This window comes from Melozone crissalis, unplaced genomic scaffold (genome assembly GCF_028551555.1).
Source record: "Melozone crissalis strain CALT ecotype California unplaced genomic scaffold, PUWL_Pcris_2 ptg000027l_1, whole genome shotgun sequence".
NCBI lineage: Eukaryota > Metazoa > Chordata > Aves > Passeriformes > Passerellidae > Melozone > Melozone crissalis.
The window spans coordinates 58,157,175-58,174,832 of record NW_026535805.1 but is presented as its reverse complement, the minus strand read 5'-3'; the positions used below and the strand labels follow the sequence as shown (position 1 = coordinate 58,174,832).

The following is a 17,658-nucleotide window of genomic DNA, read 5'->3' as shown; positions in this document are numbered from 1 at the left end:
GAGATGAAAAGATGGCAAATACATCTCAGCAATGACATCAACACTCAACTAAAGATCATCACTCCAATAAACCACAAAACTGTCTGATCTTTCAAGAAAAACTACCTGAAGTCTACAACACAATAAAAACCCACCCACGTACATGAACTAACAAATTTATTAAATCCCAGTGATGATAACACTGTAGGCATGAGACAGACATCTGTTTTTCATAGATCTTGGCCTACATCCTAGCTCTGACGTAAAAAAAAAAAAAAAAAAAAGCCAAAAATCAACAGCTAGAGAAAAAGAGATTACTTTAGATCCATAATTAGTATGGTCCCTTTGCTCTCTCCCCAGGATACCTACAGTGATAGTAGAAAAGGGTGATGTTAGGAAATGTAGGAAATGACTGTTCATTAGTAAGATCTCAATCTTCTCCAGATCCCTTTGGACTCCTTAACAAAATGCTTCACTTTGTATGAAAGGAAATGTTTGGGTCGAAGATCTCCATAACTGTCAAAGAACCAAGTCTGGTTTGCACAGATATTCTGCTGTGATTTCTAAAACTTCTTGTTTTGGACTGAACAAGAAGAGAGACAGCTGATTTGTATGGTGCCACGTCAAATCACTTCACAGCATCAGTAAATAAAGGGAACAGCAAGGCTGACTAAACCCAAACTGATCAATACTGTGAATCATTGACTCACAGTATTGTGATGGCTTTGAACACACACAGGACTTTATCTGGCAGCATGGTTGAGAGTTGACCATCCTGGTGCTTGCTGAGCACTCTGATGCAGAATCAGTAGCCTATCAAACACCATCCAGTAACCCATGCCAGAAACTGGGTGGAACTCATTCAGAGCTGCTAATTGCCTTTGCTCTGTGGAGAAACTGTGACCCTCATCAGTGGGAGGGCTGTGCTTTTTGTCAGAATATGCCAAAGGAACGCAGGCAATTCTTGCTTTATTATAAAAGAGAGTCACTGAGAGACTGCATAGTAAGAGAGCTCAAGGACTTTCTGTAAGGCACAGAGTGGTAGAGATTTGATCTCTGAGCAAACCTTCAGAGAATCACCTAATAAGTCTGCTTTCTGGAAAAACTGGAGATGAAGCTTTTTAACAGTGCAAAATTAGGCAATGAATTCAGGCATGTTTACCTACAGTCACTGGCACAAGATGGGAGAATACCACATACAGTCATTCCTTAACAACCAGCAGGAAACTGTCTGCAAGTTTGGAGGACAGCCTAATCCCTAAGAACTGAAGTTATCTCCTTCCAAACTCATTTATATCCCTTCCCTTCAGAATCTCTCATCCATGGAAAAGCAAAAGAAAAAAAAAAAAAAGAAGTTATTACAAGAATTAAATGTCTGATTGCAATGTCAGTTGAAGGAAATACAACATACTTTGCTAGTAATACCACAGAAATAAACACAGAAAGCAGAATGTTTTGTATCATGTACAAGAAACAAAGCTACCTGAATAACTTCCCCCCCCACCACTCCCTCCCTCTGGCCCCAACCTCATCTTGTGATTCTCTTTAAAGAGAGTCATATGGCAGCACTTTTCTCCTTTTATGGGCAAAAAAAAAGGATAAAGGAAGTCAGCAGCTGAGCGGGACTGCAGTGCCACATGAATTAAGCAGCTCAGAGCTGTGCTGCTCCTCTCGCATCCCTACCTCAGTGCATTACGGATAGGTACTCTCAGAGAGGGACACCATGAATCAACATCCACTTAATGCATATATAATTACATGTCACTGAGTGTTTCACACTGAACTCTTCACCACAGCATGTATTAAAAACCAAAGGATAGAAGGCATGCAATATATTTGCATTTGCTTATCTACCATCTCCCTCCTTTGTGTGAATGTCCTGTCAATAGCAGGCAAACCTCTTCTTTGGGAAACTGCTGTAGTGATAGTATAACACTGAGCAGCAATTAAAATTATAGTACTTTCTGCTGCAAGAATTTCCATGTTTCACACTGCACCAGTGCCTACCACCCACACCCACGCCGGTGCTTTTCACCAGCAGCTCTATAAGATAGAATCGGGGAAAGTAATTAATAATCCAGTTTAGCCAATTTGGTGCTTTTTTTGGGAGCGAGAACTGTGTAAATTTCATTAGCTCAATGTAGGGAAAGGTAAATGACACACAAAATTCCCTATGTATCGAGCATAAAAGCCTTATTGTTATGTTGTCAATGGAAAGAAAGGAATCATTGTTTCTGCCTCAATAACTGATACTAGACAATATGAGGACTCACATCCATAACAGCTACAGTATTGAGAAATTATACAGAAACCCACCTCCTCTCCATGAACAGGTGATGGGATGAAGAACTTGTAAGTACTCCCACCTCCCACCCAAGCACAGGCAGCAGGATCCATCAGCCAGAGAACCACCATGTGCACATGGTCACGAACAGAACACCTGCTGTGGGTACTGGAACACACCTGTCAGCCTTACAGGTACCACCACTGCGTCAGAGCCACCCTGCCTTCCTCCAGCTTTTTATGCATGCTCATTCTGAGTTATATGTGACTATTACAACTTAATTTGACTACTAGAACTTGACTACTTTGTTTGGAAGTGATGCTGAAAACAACTGAATTTAATTACATGAGCTAGGCTTGCTGGGTCACAACCCACACACTTCAAAGCTAAAATGTAGATAAGCATTTCCAGGGTCACAGGCCCTGTCCTTAAAACTTTTTTTGGTTGGGTTTTTTTTTTGGCTTTTTTTTTTTAGGAAGGAAGCAGTCTCTCTGGTTATGAGATCATTATAAGGTCAGATCAGAGGGCCAAAACAACAGAGTTCAGTAAGGAGTTTAAAATGATCCCATCATTTTTTGAAGTCTAGCACCACTCTTGCATGAAACATGGAATTTGTTAAATACATGTATACATGTATATTTCTTATTGTTAAAGATTAACTATTTACTCCTTAGAAGCTTTCAAGTGTTAACTACAGTGTATTTCATTCTCTATTGACAAATGTTATTTCTTTATAAACACTGACTATTTCTTTAAAAAGTAGTATTTAAAATCTGTAGGTGTCCCTTTGCCTTATGAATAAATTAGAAGACACTGAATAACAGCAACCGACAAAGTACAAACACTTTATTACAATTGTGGTGACTCAGACTGTCAGGATTTGGCAGCCCACAGTGTTCCTCAGCAGCAGAACAAAAGGGGATTTTTTTTTGGCAGTTTTACTTCTAGTTCAGTAAAGGACAACATGATACTGTCTGTGCCTTAATGAATCAAAATCTCTGCAAAACAAAGGCATAAGTAGTTAGATCCCAATCATTTTCAGGCTCACAGTATAAAACTGGACAAACATATTATCTATACATCTAGGACCTCTAATATGTGTGATATGACCTTGTCTTTCTGGGAAAAAATAAAATAAATAAAAGCAGGAAGATTATCTAGTTACAGAAATACAAATCAGTTCTACAGGCAACATAGTCCCAAAATACTCCAAGATCAGGAAATATTTTCTGTTTTCCTGTTGAATACAAGAGACATTGATAAAAAATTCTAAGTGGATTTTTTAACACCTTCACTAACTAAAAACATAAACCCCAAAGACCTAAGTATTTCACTATTATAACACAATCTGTAATGTATTCAAGCATAAAATACATTTTAAGGGCGACTCATTTTCCAGCACCCCCATCATGATCTCATCTGGAACAGCAAAACCATCCCTGCAGTAATTGGTATTACAGAGCCCTGCTGCAGCACAGCCTAGGGAGAGGGAAGCATTCCAGTCAGTCCTACAAGGTTTTTATGCTTTAATAATAAAAAAATAAGGAAAAGAGTTACAAGATATCAGAACCCATTTCCTCTGCCACCATCCCATTCTTAGGGAGAGGATTACAGACTTATTTCCAGAAGCTTCTAAAGATGCCAACGTCCATCATGAAATCTGGATTTGAAGAAGTCGCCAACTGCCTACAGATGATCCTTGAAGCAAAATACTGCAATTACAGAGCAATACAGTACAGACTGTGTGTATGTGGGTGGGACTAAGTACAACTGAGACAAAATTAGACTGTTCCTGGAAATAAAACATAACAAATTTAACAATCCAGCCTTCTCAAAGCTAAACAGATCTCAACAACTCTGAGAAATGTTATCGAATTTTCCCCTTGCCATTACTTCCTCCTCAGTTTCCTCAGTATTACAGCAATCCCCTCTGAAAAATTAGGACCAAGAGATCACCCATACGAAATAAATATTACTGTGTGTCTCCCATGGAGGCTATTTAAATACAATTCTGGAATCAATTTACTGGAGATAGAATCATAAGGACCAGCTAGCAGAGAGAATTTTCCTTCTTCTCCAAAACCAATTCTGCTCTGTAAGTGGCACCATCACTCAACATTCTGATAACAGCTAAAAAAACCAGTAATGAATTTTTGCCCCACAGCTCCATACCATTATTAACATGCATGAGAGAAACCAGAAGATGAACCTTCTCCCCTCTTTCCAGAAAGCCATTAACTCAAGCTAACCTTCCAGATTTTATCTGGGGCAGCTGCAAAATGAAAATTATAATGATCAAGCTAGGTATTAAATACACTCACAATAAGAAAATAAAACAGAAATCAGGTTTGCTCTGAAATATCTTTGAAAAACATGAAAACAACCCTTTCCTCCCACTTCTCAGAATAACCACATACAGCTTAGGCAACAACACTCCTAGGACACTACTGGGCTCCGTTCAGTTGCAGAGGCAAATAATACTGAGCTGTTTTGAAATATCCCAGTAGGTGCTCCAGGACATGGGTCTATGCAGGACATGGGTCTTCTGGCCTCCTTGTGCCTGCTAACCAAGTATAGATGCAACAGTTGTTGCAAAGCATCTCATCCAGGACAAAACATTTACACTGGACAACTGAATCAAACCAGACTCAAACTGCATCCTAAAACCAAAAGACTTTCTCCAGAAGTCCTCAGTCTTGCCAAAGTCTGGCCTTCATCCCTTCAAAATCTACACTCTTCCTAGATTTACTTAAACATATAAGTCTAGAAACCAAGTTGGACTCACAAGAGAATTTTGAGCATGGCTGCAACAAATTTGGGTATAGAAGGGAAAGTAAGATAACTGGGATAGCAAGCAGGAAGCCACCTAACCTAATAGGTAAGAAAGTTGTGAAGGCTGTACCTTAAACTGATGTCACCTATTCCTGGAAGCTCAAGAGGTACCTATGTTATTAAAAAGGGCTGTAAAACCCTCAGGCCTCTCTAGAAGCAAGATACATTCCTTTCACAAGCTCCTGAGGACAGGAGTCATGCAATTTTGAAGTTTCGGATGAGAGGGCAGCAGCATGCCCTCAAGCACCACGGAGCTATTTAACAGCATCAGGAAAGCAACCACAGAGGAAGTAGAAGTGGGTGGCAGGCTCCTCTCAGGTTGAGAGACTGCCTCCCAACCACATCTCTGCACACCAGGGTAGAGCCCTAAACCACAGGCTATTGTCTGTCCTAAGACTATTCCTGCAGAAGTTTTGAAATGGAAAAATATTTACTGGATTAAAGAATGAAACACCCATAGAAACCAGATTTCTCTCACCTGAATGCCTTAATCACAGGGCAGGAGTCTAGGCCTCTGGCCTAATTACTGTTTTTATTTTTTTTTTTCCAGAGGTTACAGGTGAAATAAAGGACAGCTTATGACACTCTGCTTGTTTCAGTCTCTTGGGAAGAGGGTGATGTGAGCTCAAGGTGCTTAAAGCTAAAAAGGACAGAGAATAAAGTGTCATACTTAATGAATGTGTGATGCAACTAATGCACCATAAAACATGAAGAGGAGAGAAATTAACATAATTGCAAATGCTTTTACTCAAGTTTGAGTATATAGATTACACTTATTTCTTAGCAAAACAAGCTTTTCTAATCCTCAGGGAACATTCCCATCTCTGGATGCCAAAGGCAGTGAGGCAGGAGAGAGATTCCACTCTCCAGAACAGTCTCAGTGGTTAACAGCTATGGATGGATGCAGAACTGTGCATCTCATTTTCTTCACAGTAAAAAATGTAGAAAAGTGTGCTTTCAGACATGGGTTTTAGGACCATCAACCTCAGCTTTGAGGCATCTAGTTGTAAAATAGGCCACTCAAATAATTTATGAACTCAGGCAGTAATACAGCAGAGAGAAGAATTTCCCCCTCTCGACAAATCCCATAAATTATATATAAGAAAGCTTCTAACAACTATTTAAACTTTAAGTTAAACCTATGTGTATCAGAGAGATACAGGACAGTACAGAATGACTTTTATCTAAAATGTCAGTTTAAATCTACACATTCCCTTAAAAACACCAAACCACCTCCACAGTGTTTTCATATTGTCAGAACTTGCACTCTGTCATCCTGAGCTCATCACAGACAAATGGGATCAAACTGAACATTTCAGCATGCTCCACGCCACATTGTAGTCACGACAACTCCCATGCTGAATGGATGTTAGGGAGGCTCTTCACCAGGCCTGAGGAACACAGGTTCATTAATCACATTTAATAACCCAAGACTTGAACCAAATCAGACTGGCACTTTTGATAGGCACACTTAACACCACAATCTGCACTGCTACTGGAACCTTCAAAATTAGTGTTTCACACATTATAAACATTGCAAATTCCTTACACAGATTTACTCAAAGATAAAACTAGAACTTATGCATTAGCTTCACCTTTTGCACTGCTGGTCATCCAAACCATGTTAAAATCTGTCAACCTGTCCACAATGAAAAGCACTACAGAAGTACTGTCATGGACAGAAAAAAAAAAAAGGTAATATACACAAAGAAGCCCCTCATAGCTTTCTCTAGTTTTCTAGTCTATTGACAAATTCATAAATTAGACAAGAGTATTTCAGTTGTTAGCATGCCAAAGTAACCATTCCTGAGTTAAGGTTGAGTGATGTTTAAATCTCATGGCTGGTATCTTCATGTTGGCATCATTTCTAAACATTTTAAACCTACAATACTAAATTAATATCTTTCAAGCACTTGTGTGTCAGTGCTGCACTGGGTCAGTCCTGAAAGGTTATGTCCTATACCTATTACTGTTATTTTTTTCTGTAGGATCAGCTGCTGCTACCAGTTTAAATCAAGAACTTGTATTGAGCAGTACGTAAAGGTAGAAAATAAGACACGTTTTTCATTTTAATTGAAAGCAGGAATTAGAATTCTGTCTAAGTAGAAGAATGGCAAATTCCTGGTACTTCATAACAATTAAGACCTCTACAGCTCAAATCATTCAGATTGCTCTTGTCATCATTCACACGAGTGCAGAGCAGCTTCTATTACAATTTTAATTTAAACAACAAAATTCAAATTTATGACTGCATTTTTTGCAGCTCTCAAACTGCCCCATATATTAAACATTTTAATTCATGCCTCTCAAACTGTTTTCTCTGATTTAGTGTTACTGTTTTGCATTCCTAGATAACATGAGTAGAAAGCACTGCTAAAAGAATGATTGATAATACTGAAATGGATCCAAAGACATACTGAATTCAGTACAGAGGAAACACTAAGATGTTTGGCTGCTTCAAATTAACATACATTGTTAGCATTCATACACCCCTATCCACTGACATTATAGGTCCCAAAAAAATACCCTGTTTGTCTCCAGGGATTTTAACAGGAGACTTAATGGTGTCTGGATCATATACAGGGCTTAGACATAGAATAGAATTTTTCTAGTTTGTATAAAATGTGAGTTGAATGATTAACTTCATGTGCTACTGCATGTAATATACATCTAGTGCACAAGAATGCCAGTAATTCTACAAAAAATATTCTACTTTCTCCAAAAACTCTAATTGGAATGGCATTTGGAAGTAGATAAAAATATGATAAACAGATCTTACTTATGGTACCTGTACACCTACAAAATATTATTTCTGTCAAAGTACAGAAATGGTTATTCATCTACATAACATATAGCATTTAAGCTCGTTTTGTATATCACACAATGTGGAAATCAGCAACATACTGCACATGCAAATCCTCAATGCCTTTGTAAGGCTGCCATACTGCTGAGGACCAGATATTTCAGCCTGACAAAACAGCGTCAAAAGTGATGTCATGAGGACAAGCTAAGCACACTAACAATGAATTATCTTCTCAGCACTGTAAAATTCACTATAGACTCACTGTCATGGCAAAATGACATCTGACGACAGTAATTATGCAACAGTATCCAAGATGATCACCATTTTTCCTTTCTGACTTAATCAAGGGGGTTTTATTCTAATTACTGATATACACTGTCTTTTCAATTGCTTGTGGTTTATTTTCAGTCTTTAAGAGCAGAAGTTCTTGGGGGAAAAAACAAAGCATCACTGCAAAAGCAGCACAGGAGGGTAGTGAAGAAGTGCAGAACAGAATACAGCAAAATATTGCACAGTCTTTGAGAAACCATGTAAGTAACTCAGAGAGCCTTGCTTATACTTGCCATAGTTTACACTGAGTGAAACTTTAAAGACCAGCAGTTAAACTATACTACAGCAGTTTAAGTTGAAGAATAAAATTCTTAGAATTTTATTCATGGTTGCTACTCTATGCTCTTTATAAAATTAAGTCAAACCTTTCATGATATTCCCATAACCTGTAATTTATTTTCATTAAAACATTTATTTTAAAGTGTACCATAGGAAACAGTAGGAGTTTATAATTAATTTTTAATTTGGGCCTGGTGAGATGAAGGATTGGGGGTATTACAGAAGAGTAGAAAAGAGACTTAAATTTACAAGATTTATTTTTAAAATTACTTTTAAAAAGTATATTGCTGATGTAACAGTCTTCCTTACATGTTATAGAAATATGAAAGTTACTATAACAGAGAAAAAGGAAGTATCAGCTCAGTTCTTCCCTGTGTAACAGGAGTTGGGGTATTTTTGTAGAGCTGTGCTGAGCATGTGAAAATCTTTGCCCACAAGGCAACCTCATGTCACGACAGCATTTCATTCCAAATCCCCCCCACTGCCAAAGTAATTTTAATTTTTTTATGGCCTTGGCGATGATCAAAACAGAAGAAGTAAAGCAAAGATATCTCTGTCCCCCTTAACCCACCCTTTCCCCAAACACATATAAACTGACTTTAGAACTGGTAAAAAAAACGCAGTGTAAAGATGGTCTGTATGGCAATTAGAGACCAGGAACAGGCTGGAAATCAACTCACATCACCACCCTCGGCAAGTTATTAGCAGCACCACTGAAAGCCTGTGCAGTTAAGAGCCTCGCTGTGTTGCCAGCGAATTACGGAGCATTCGATTTTACACAGTAGCACAATGTGTTACTGAGCCCTTAGCAAAACAAACCCCAGATAAAGATAAATAAAACTAAACGGTCTTGGAATCAAATGACGAGAAAAATAGTAATAGGAATAACAGATACAAGCGTGCTATCTGTTCGCTGTAACACCTCCCAACATGGACAGCAATTTAAACGAGATGAATGCAGCATTACAGAGCCTGTCTTTCATCTCCTGTCTAGGTACATCCCTCTGGAAACACCACCCTTATGGCACCCTGCAATCACTAGCAGCTGGAATAGAAAGTTTTCGGTGTAATCAAAGTTTGAAGCCTAATCTCCCTCTGCCCCCCGCCCTCCCCGCCGCACTCAGCGCAGGCAGGCACAGCGACGCGCGGTCTGACCGACAGCCCGGGCCAGCGCGGGGCTCCCCGGGCCCAGCCGCGGGCACGGCCGGCTCCGCCAGGGCGCTGCTCGTCCCTGCAGCCGCGGCGGCTCCGGCACCCACCGGCCGGCACCGAAAACCCGGAGACGTCCACCGGGGAGAGCCCAGTGGCCGGGGAAGCGCCTCCCCGGCTCGGCGAGGCCAATCGGGAACCTCGGTTCGGGCTCGCACCGCACCCGATGCCTCTCCAAGCGGGGCTGGGGGCGAAGCAAGCCCCCGCCGCTCCCCGCCCCGGGGCCGCTGGCAGCGCTCCGGGGCCGGCGCTTCCCAGGCAACAGTTGGCCGTGTCCCTCCGGGTCCCTCCCGCCACCGCCCGCAGCCCCCCCGGTGCGAGGGGCAGGGGCGTCTCGGGGAGGGCGCCTCGGGGCCGGGGAGCGGGCACAAAGGCGGCTGAGCAGGCTCAGAGGGCGAGGGGAGCGGGGAGACTCCGGGGCTGCAGCGCGCCGTCCCCGCCCCGCCGCGATGCGGGGGCGCCGAGAGAAGGAGCGGCAGAGGCGGCTCAGCCCCCACCCCGCGCAGCCCCGGGCTCCGCCGTACCTCCCCGCTCTTACCTGGGCCGCCCGTCGCCGCTGGCCGCCGCAGGTACCCTCGTCCATCCCCCGCCGCCGCCTCCGAATCAGCCGCCGGCGCTGCGGCGCGGCCCAGCCCGCCCGGCCCAGCGCGACGCTGGCAGAGCCGCCCCGCCCCGCGGTGGCTGCGTGCGGCTCCCGCCGGCGGCCGCCCCGGGCGCGGCTCCCCCGGACCCGCCTCCCGCCGCCGCGGGGCGAGGCGCCCTCCGATGGGGATGGGGATGGGGATGGACACAGGGATGGGTCTCCCACCCCGTGCGGACCGTACACGGACACCCCCTGGCTCCCCAGCCGGCGGGTCGGGGCGCCGGGCTGTCCGCTCGGCGGGATCAGGGCAGGGTGCGTGTGACTGTCACCCGCGCTGCGCCCCGCCCGGGGACATCGGCGCTGCCCCAAACCCTCCCCGTTCCGCAGGCATCCCATCCCCCTCTCGCCGGTGGCCTCTGTTGTGGGGTGGGGGGAAGTGGGACGGGACGGTTTCTGTGTGATTCTGCGACTCTGAACCCTGGAGTTCGGAACTTCACATACATTTTTTTTTTGTGTTTCTGGCTTTGCAGAAGGCAGCGCTTCCTCAAGACGTCAAAACTAGATCTGAGCCCATTCACAGCTCGTGAAAATACTTTGTACTTCCTCTTGCTGTGCTGAGGGTTAAATGAGGTTAAAGTCGCCAGAATGGCTGTGCAGCGCTTGGTTTCTCCCTTCCCCAAAAGCCAGTCTGTGCGTCATTTAGAGTGAGAAAGCAAGAAAAGAGAAACAAAACAAAAAGTGGCAGTATTAGAAGTACAGTACAGAAATACCTGCTCAATTGTTCAAAGGGCTTTGCTTGCTGAGCTCTTTAAATGTGAGAAATGCTGTGATGCTGACCACAAAGCCATCACAGCTCCGTGCCAGTGAACCCGAGAGTTCACAGCTGCGTTCTGCCTCGGGCAAATATGTTGAGGAGAGCTGTGTGCTCAGAGAGGTGTGATTCTCATGAATAAGGCAAGTTTTGGAGCGCTGCGAAGTGGAGTGGTTTGGTGGAGCTGTGAACGTGTAGGACCTGCTGCTGCTGCTTTGACCTTCTGGCCTGTCACTCCCTCTGAGCAAGCAGTCCAAAGCAGCATCACTTTCATGATTTAACTTCTGCCCTTTACCCAGGCTTGATCCACATGTCCTTGAATTGTTCTTTTTTGGTCTGAAAATTCCAAATTGTCTAGTTAGAAAATAATTCAAGTGACATACTTAGTCTATTAAAAGGCTGTGTCTCTGCTGCTGTACCACATTTAGTATAGCTACCCTTACAGCACCCAGCTTAGTAGAACACTGAGCTGCTGGCTTGCATTTTTTACCCACAAGTCTCAAAGTACCTTTTAAAAGAAGTAAATAGCATTGCTCCACTTTCAAGCGGGAAGAACAGTCACATGGAAAACTTGAACCAGGAGAAAGAACTGAACCTCAGATTCCCAGCTAGCAACGTAATGTCTCCTTTTAATTATTTTTCTGGGGCATGCATTCTGACTGCTTTTATAATGGTTGTGTCTTGAACTGGATGCTTTTACAAAAGGAGAGGCAGCTGTCACCCATCTTTTGGAAATATCCTAAGTCTATGACTGCATGCTATGTATGCTCTCAAGTTGTCTGTACTGAATACATCAAGGACTTTGCCAGAAGAATATTTTTATTCTGCATGCAGGTAATATTTAGGAGTTAGAAAAATCCAACTTTTAACTCCTGCCAAATAAAGGGTCTGGTAGATATTGGTGAAATGAACTGTAGAACATCTACATGTAGTGTCACATACTACCATAAGACTGAAGTTGATCAGCCTGTAGGGGAAATGGCAGGCGAGTGATAGATTTCAGATTCTCAGCTTTGGATGATAATGTTAGAGACCAGGAAACAATTATTTAACTGCCTACTGGCTTAGTAGCCAGGCCACAGCTGTCTGTGTGAAACTGTTATCTTGGTGCTTGTGTGAGACAAAATCAGTTTGCAGAACATTGGGTAGGGATTAGATTCCTCGGTAATTTCTTATCACATAGACTCTGTGAGTGATCTCACATATCAGTCAGTTTTTCTTTGAAAAGATTCAGGATACCCATGATTTTATGTCTTATCTCTGCTAACCCCATCCCTAAATACCTCAAGCACTAATACCTAAACTTTCTCAGGTTAAAGGATGTGCTTGCATTTACACTGGCGAATTGTGCCTCTAAATTTGGGAATGCAGACACCCCTATTTCTCAGACATTATTTAGGTGTCTAATCTCCCATTACAGGCAGTGCTAAAGTCCAGGTCTGGTGCTTTCATGAAGTAGTTTCAACGTCACAAGAAGCAGGTAGGCATCTAAAATCACTTCTCTGGTGAGCAATGCAATGGGCCAGCCAGTAACAGTCTGGTTATCACAGCTGAAAGCTACCCCAGTCCTGATCCACGGGTGGGATAAGCACAAACATCCAGAGATTTTGAAGTTACCCTTGGGTATCTTGCCTTATTTTCTACTCATCTTCCAGAAGCACCTGTAGGTCCTGTGACCTGTAGATGTAGGTCAGAATGCCCATTGCTACCTACGTGAATCTGTCATCACTGCAGTGGAAATTTAAGTCACTTAGCTAAAGACACCTGCTGACAGACATCCAAAACTTAGAAGTCTGAATCTCACACTGAATCCCATCCAAACTGATTTGCAGTCTGAAATCTGAGGGGATTTTTACACATTTTATTTCATGGTTATGACACAACCAGTTGTCATGGCTCAACTGGGACATTGGAGCATAGCAGCAATCTCTGGATTTTTTTAGGTGCTGGTCTTATAACATCTGGTGAAATTTGAATGGTGACATAAATTCTTTTTTTAAACAGGAATGATTCATAGAAGTCATCTGCAATACTGGTAAATACTTGTATTTTTTATCTACCTGGAACAGTGCTGTTTAGTCTTTTGTAGAGTATGGTGCCTTTCAAGTCCTGAAACTCATTGCTTTATGCAGAATTGCATTCAAAATCACCTGGATGCAACCAGCAGTCTCTGAACAGATGGGCAAGTGACTTTTCAGCTTTTGATGTTTAACTTTCTAAGCAGAACTAATGTATTTATCTAGCACTTTTCTCCAGTATTACATGTGGGAGTTTATTTGTAGAATAAAGGGAAATCTTCCTTAATGCTCATTTTAGGTCTGTGCAGACTGAAAGGAAACAGGTTATTACAAAGAGCATTTGGATGAAAAGAAAGGTTTAGAGCTCTGTTCAGAAATTACTAAATTCAAAGGAGAGGGTCTTTAATTTCAGTGCCCATTCCATCAGCCCCTTAATAATTTCCTCAGTCTGGAAGCCCTTTATTTTTGTGGTTAACAGAGGGAAAAAAGATAATTATATATTCTATGAAGTAAATTATATGAATATTCAATATGGTCCTGTCATCACTTGTATAATTCACAGTACCAATGATATTGTTTGCAATGGCAACTTGTGAAGAGGAACCTCAGTGCTATTTTATAATTTAGGGACATAATCTTATTTTTCAGCTATGTGACTGAAAATTAGGAATGAAGCCAGTAGCTTCCAAGACACAATAAATCAAAAGAGGAGAGGAGAGGAGGGAGTTAATCTATAATTTTACAACTCCAAATTGTGTCTGAAATTGTTTCCTATGAAAGAACAGTGCTGCTGTGGTTTTGTCGGTATTTTTCTCTCCTATCAAAGAACCAACCATTAGTAAGGGGGTATAAACTTCCTCATCTCAGTTGTCTCAGGTATCTTCAGCATGAAGAGTTTTTTTTCTCACTGAGCCTTGTCTGTAGTAACCCCCAGTTTCTCTCTGGTATCAAGTGGCACATGACATTGGCAGAGGCATGGGCAGCCAGCCCTTTGCTGACAAGGGACCAGCCACGGCAGGTCAGGGCAGCCACACCACTCACCAAAACCATGTAATTATTTTATGCATTAAGTATCCTCATTAGGCATTCAATGCAAATTAAACAAACTTACTCAGAAAAGTTATATAGCTTAACTTCTGGCACGTGCTTTAAAAAATATTGATATGCACGCGTACAGCTTAAAAATGGGGATGTATAAAAAATAATGCTTCAAATAAAAATAAATTATATTTTTGTCATTTCGAGCAAGTCAGAATAATATACATTAAATAAGAGTTTGTCAGTGTCATTGTATAGAAATGTGGTTAGATCCTAGGACTTCTTTTTTGTTATGGTTGTCAACTATGACTACCCACATATTAGGCATGGACAAAGCATAATAATAGTGTTTCTATGCACTGATAGATGCTTGTTGTTAAGGCTGTAGCACTGAAAATCATAAAAACAATTAACAAAAAACTTACCATTTAAATTCAAAAGTTTATAAAGAAGCAAGCATGGAATATTCACTTGGAATGCTGCTTCTACAGCAAAACCTCAGGGTATTTTAATAGAATTACATTGTACAGCCATTAGTTCAGATTTGCTTGAAGTAAAATTCCTTTTGCCAAACAAATATTAATAATTTCAATAGCTCACTGGATATGTAATATTTCATTTATCACTATTAATGTTAATAAGAAAATGTCTCAGTTCCAAACTACTTTAAGCTGGTCGGCACAAACCCATTTTCATTTGCATCGAGCAAGATGTATCCTGGCAACGGTATATTTTTGGATTCGTAACAATTCATAACAATTTTATTCTATTCATTTTATGCAAATGAGGTAACCAATACTGCAGGAATCATGAGAATACAAGATGGATAACCTCCATCGTTCAGAGCTATAGATAGATGATTAGGAACTTATGTGAGTTAGATTTTGAAAAAATAACCTGTTAGACATTTTCTTCAGTGTATTTATCTAGCTTAAATGTGTATGTGGCATGATTCACATATTTTTCACTCAAACATGGAAAGCAAGCAGCAACCCCACCTGAGTCCTATGCCATCATGATTATCCCAAACCACAGCCCTGCTTCTTCTCTGTTATTTTCTGTGTTGAAAATCCTGTATTTTTCACCAAAGTCACATAGAACTTATGCAGACAAGCAGAGGATCAAGGGCTCCCAACATTCCCACACCTAGGAATGCTGACTTGAAAGCTTGAGAAGCTAACACAGCATCTACAGCAATATGAAGTGCTATATATATGTGTTATATCATGTGTGAATGTCATTGAAAGGACATTTTTCAGAGAGCTGTCTCCTGGTTTTGGTGGCTATGCGTCAGTTATTTTTTTTACATTTGGTATAGAAGGCAGTTTACAGAAACCTGTGTATCTTTGGTATATTACAGTATTTCAAAACAAATTTTTAAAATTTTTGTTAAGCTCTATAGAGTTCATCAGGAACAAAGCTTGTTTATAGAAATGTACCATGTATAATACCCTGTAAACGCAGCATATTTATAAAAATTGATTTTTCTTTCCTGGGTTTTTTAATTAGTGTTCCTCAAGAGCTCTCAGCCTGGATCAAAATCATGGAATCTGAATACTCTGAACAGCCAGGCCCATGTGGTTCCTTTCAAAGCAACAAGAATAAATGAAGCTTTTTCTAGCAGCATGGCTGGTAAGCTGAACCACAACCCTACAGCTACTCCTCAGTGAACACGATAGCTATTGTTGTTCTACTCCTAAAATTATTTTCCTCAGCTGACCAGTAGGACTCAGTTATACCCAGAATAAATTCAAATTAGACAACTGAAATGGTCCTCAGTCACTTTTCCTGTGCTCATGTCAGAGTTACATGTACATATAGCAAGAGAACTGTTTCTGAAGCAGCTCCTGAGCCACTGAACTCTTGGCGGCCTAGGACCCTTCTTTCAATTTACATTCATATAGCTACTGACCAGCACAATATTTGGAATAAGCTTCAGGAAATAAGCTGTAGAGCTTTCCTTGAGTGCAGGAGGCTCTTTCAAAGGAGAGGAGGACAGAGCTGATGGAAATGGAAACTTCAGCCATCTAATTTTGCTCCATTGCAGTCACCAAACTTCAATTGAGCTGAATCTTTGTAGGTAATTTAAAAGGCCAGGACTCCAATTTGAAGATGTATGAAGTGATGAGCAGTTGTTATAGGAAATTACACAAGTTTTTTGAAGTAACAGTTGGGTTGCTAAATTAGTCTTTTGTAATAGGAAAAGCCAGGCTTTGAATTTCCCATATTATATCAGTGTGGATCCAACTTTTGCAAAATCCATATACATGAATGCCTGTTGTTTATAAACCAATTCCCCAAGCCTCTGCTTTTCAGCCAGAAAGAAGGGTAGGTGTCCAACTGGACTATGCCCAACTGAAAATGTACATGAAAATCTTGATTCTGATTTTTCCTAATTCCTAAAATCTTAACTTTGCAGCTTTAAATACTGTTTTTACCAAATGCTTTATGTATGCAGCACCATTGTTTAAGGAATACATCAAACCAAATATGATCTAATACCCTGTCTTGCATTAACTATTTGGAAAGGATTTGCAGGATCCAGACCCTCCTTTGCAGGAGCATTAAGGTGTGAATGGATGTCATCTTCTCAGTTCCATTATATTGGTACCATCACATCACCACTCACAGCTTGCCTCTGTTTATTGTCTCCAAAGATTTGTGGGGGTGATTTGCTATTGTAGTCAAAATGAGACAGATTAGATGAAACAATTTAAGAAGTAGTTCTCTCCTGGGTCACTCCATTTTGACAACCACATTAAGATGTGCTCACCCTGTCAGCTCTAGAAGATATGAGTAGATGTGTCAGGCTCCAGCACAGTGTGGAGAGAGATGAGCTGATTGTTCCTGGAGTGGGCATCTGCTTAGTGCCCAGCAAACTCAAGGAACTTAAAAAACTGAGTTCTCCTACAATTATTTGGCTCTTCTCCTATGGCAAATAACTTAAAGCACATGCTATAGCTTTTTTTCAGAGTCACTTGGATTTGTCTGTTCTTTGCTGTATCAGGATGTATAAAAAATCACTTGGTGTAAATCTAGTAAGTTTTTTTCTACAGGGCCCTTCTTTCTCTTTATCCATGTTTCCCAAAATGTAGAACTATACTACATGCAAGCCAGTAGGAGACTGCCCTTTCTCTTTTTTCTTCTTTTTATTTATCTGAGAATAAGGAAGATAAGTTTAAAACTCTGTCTTACGTGTCATTTGACAAAATAATCCTCACATCCTTATAATTATTTTTCACCTAAAATCTGAAGAATCAGGAATGCCACCTCTTTAAAAAGGAGTGAAAAAATTCAAAGAAAATATACGTGTATCAGTACTGTTAGATTCCATTTGAGATGAAAACATGAAAACAATTTAAGCCCTCTACAATTTACACTTTCCAAGCCTAGACTCTCATTTGTCTAGCATGTAATACCAACAGCACAACAACAGAAGTGTTAGGGACATTGAAATAATGCTTTCCTCACTTCCAAAAAGTGCATTATTCT

At 41.1% G+C, this 17,658-nt stretch overlaps 1 protein-coding gene across 7 annotated transcripts in view; it reads right to left on the bottom strand.

Moving 5' to 3' along the window:
- Positions 1 to 10,356, bottom strand: part of CYRIA (CYFIP related Rac1 interactor A) — a 56,471-nt gene extending 46,115 nt beyond the window's left edge. For all 7 annotated transcript variants that reach the window (XM_054279345.1, XM_054279341.1, XM_054279349.1 and 4 more), the window contains exon 1: positions 10,255 to 10,356. The gene's annotated coding sequence lies outside the window, so the exon portion shown is untranslated. The remainder of the gene's footprint in view (positions 1 to 10,254) is intronic.
- Positions 10,357 to 17,658: the final 7,302 nt, after the last annotated feature.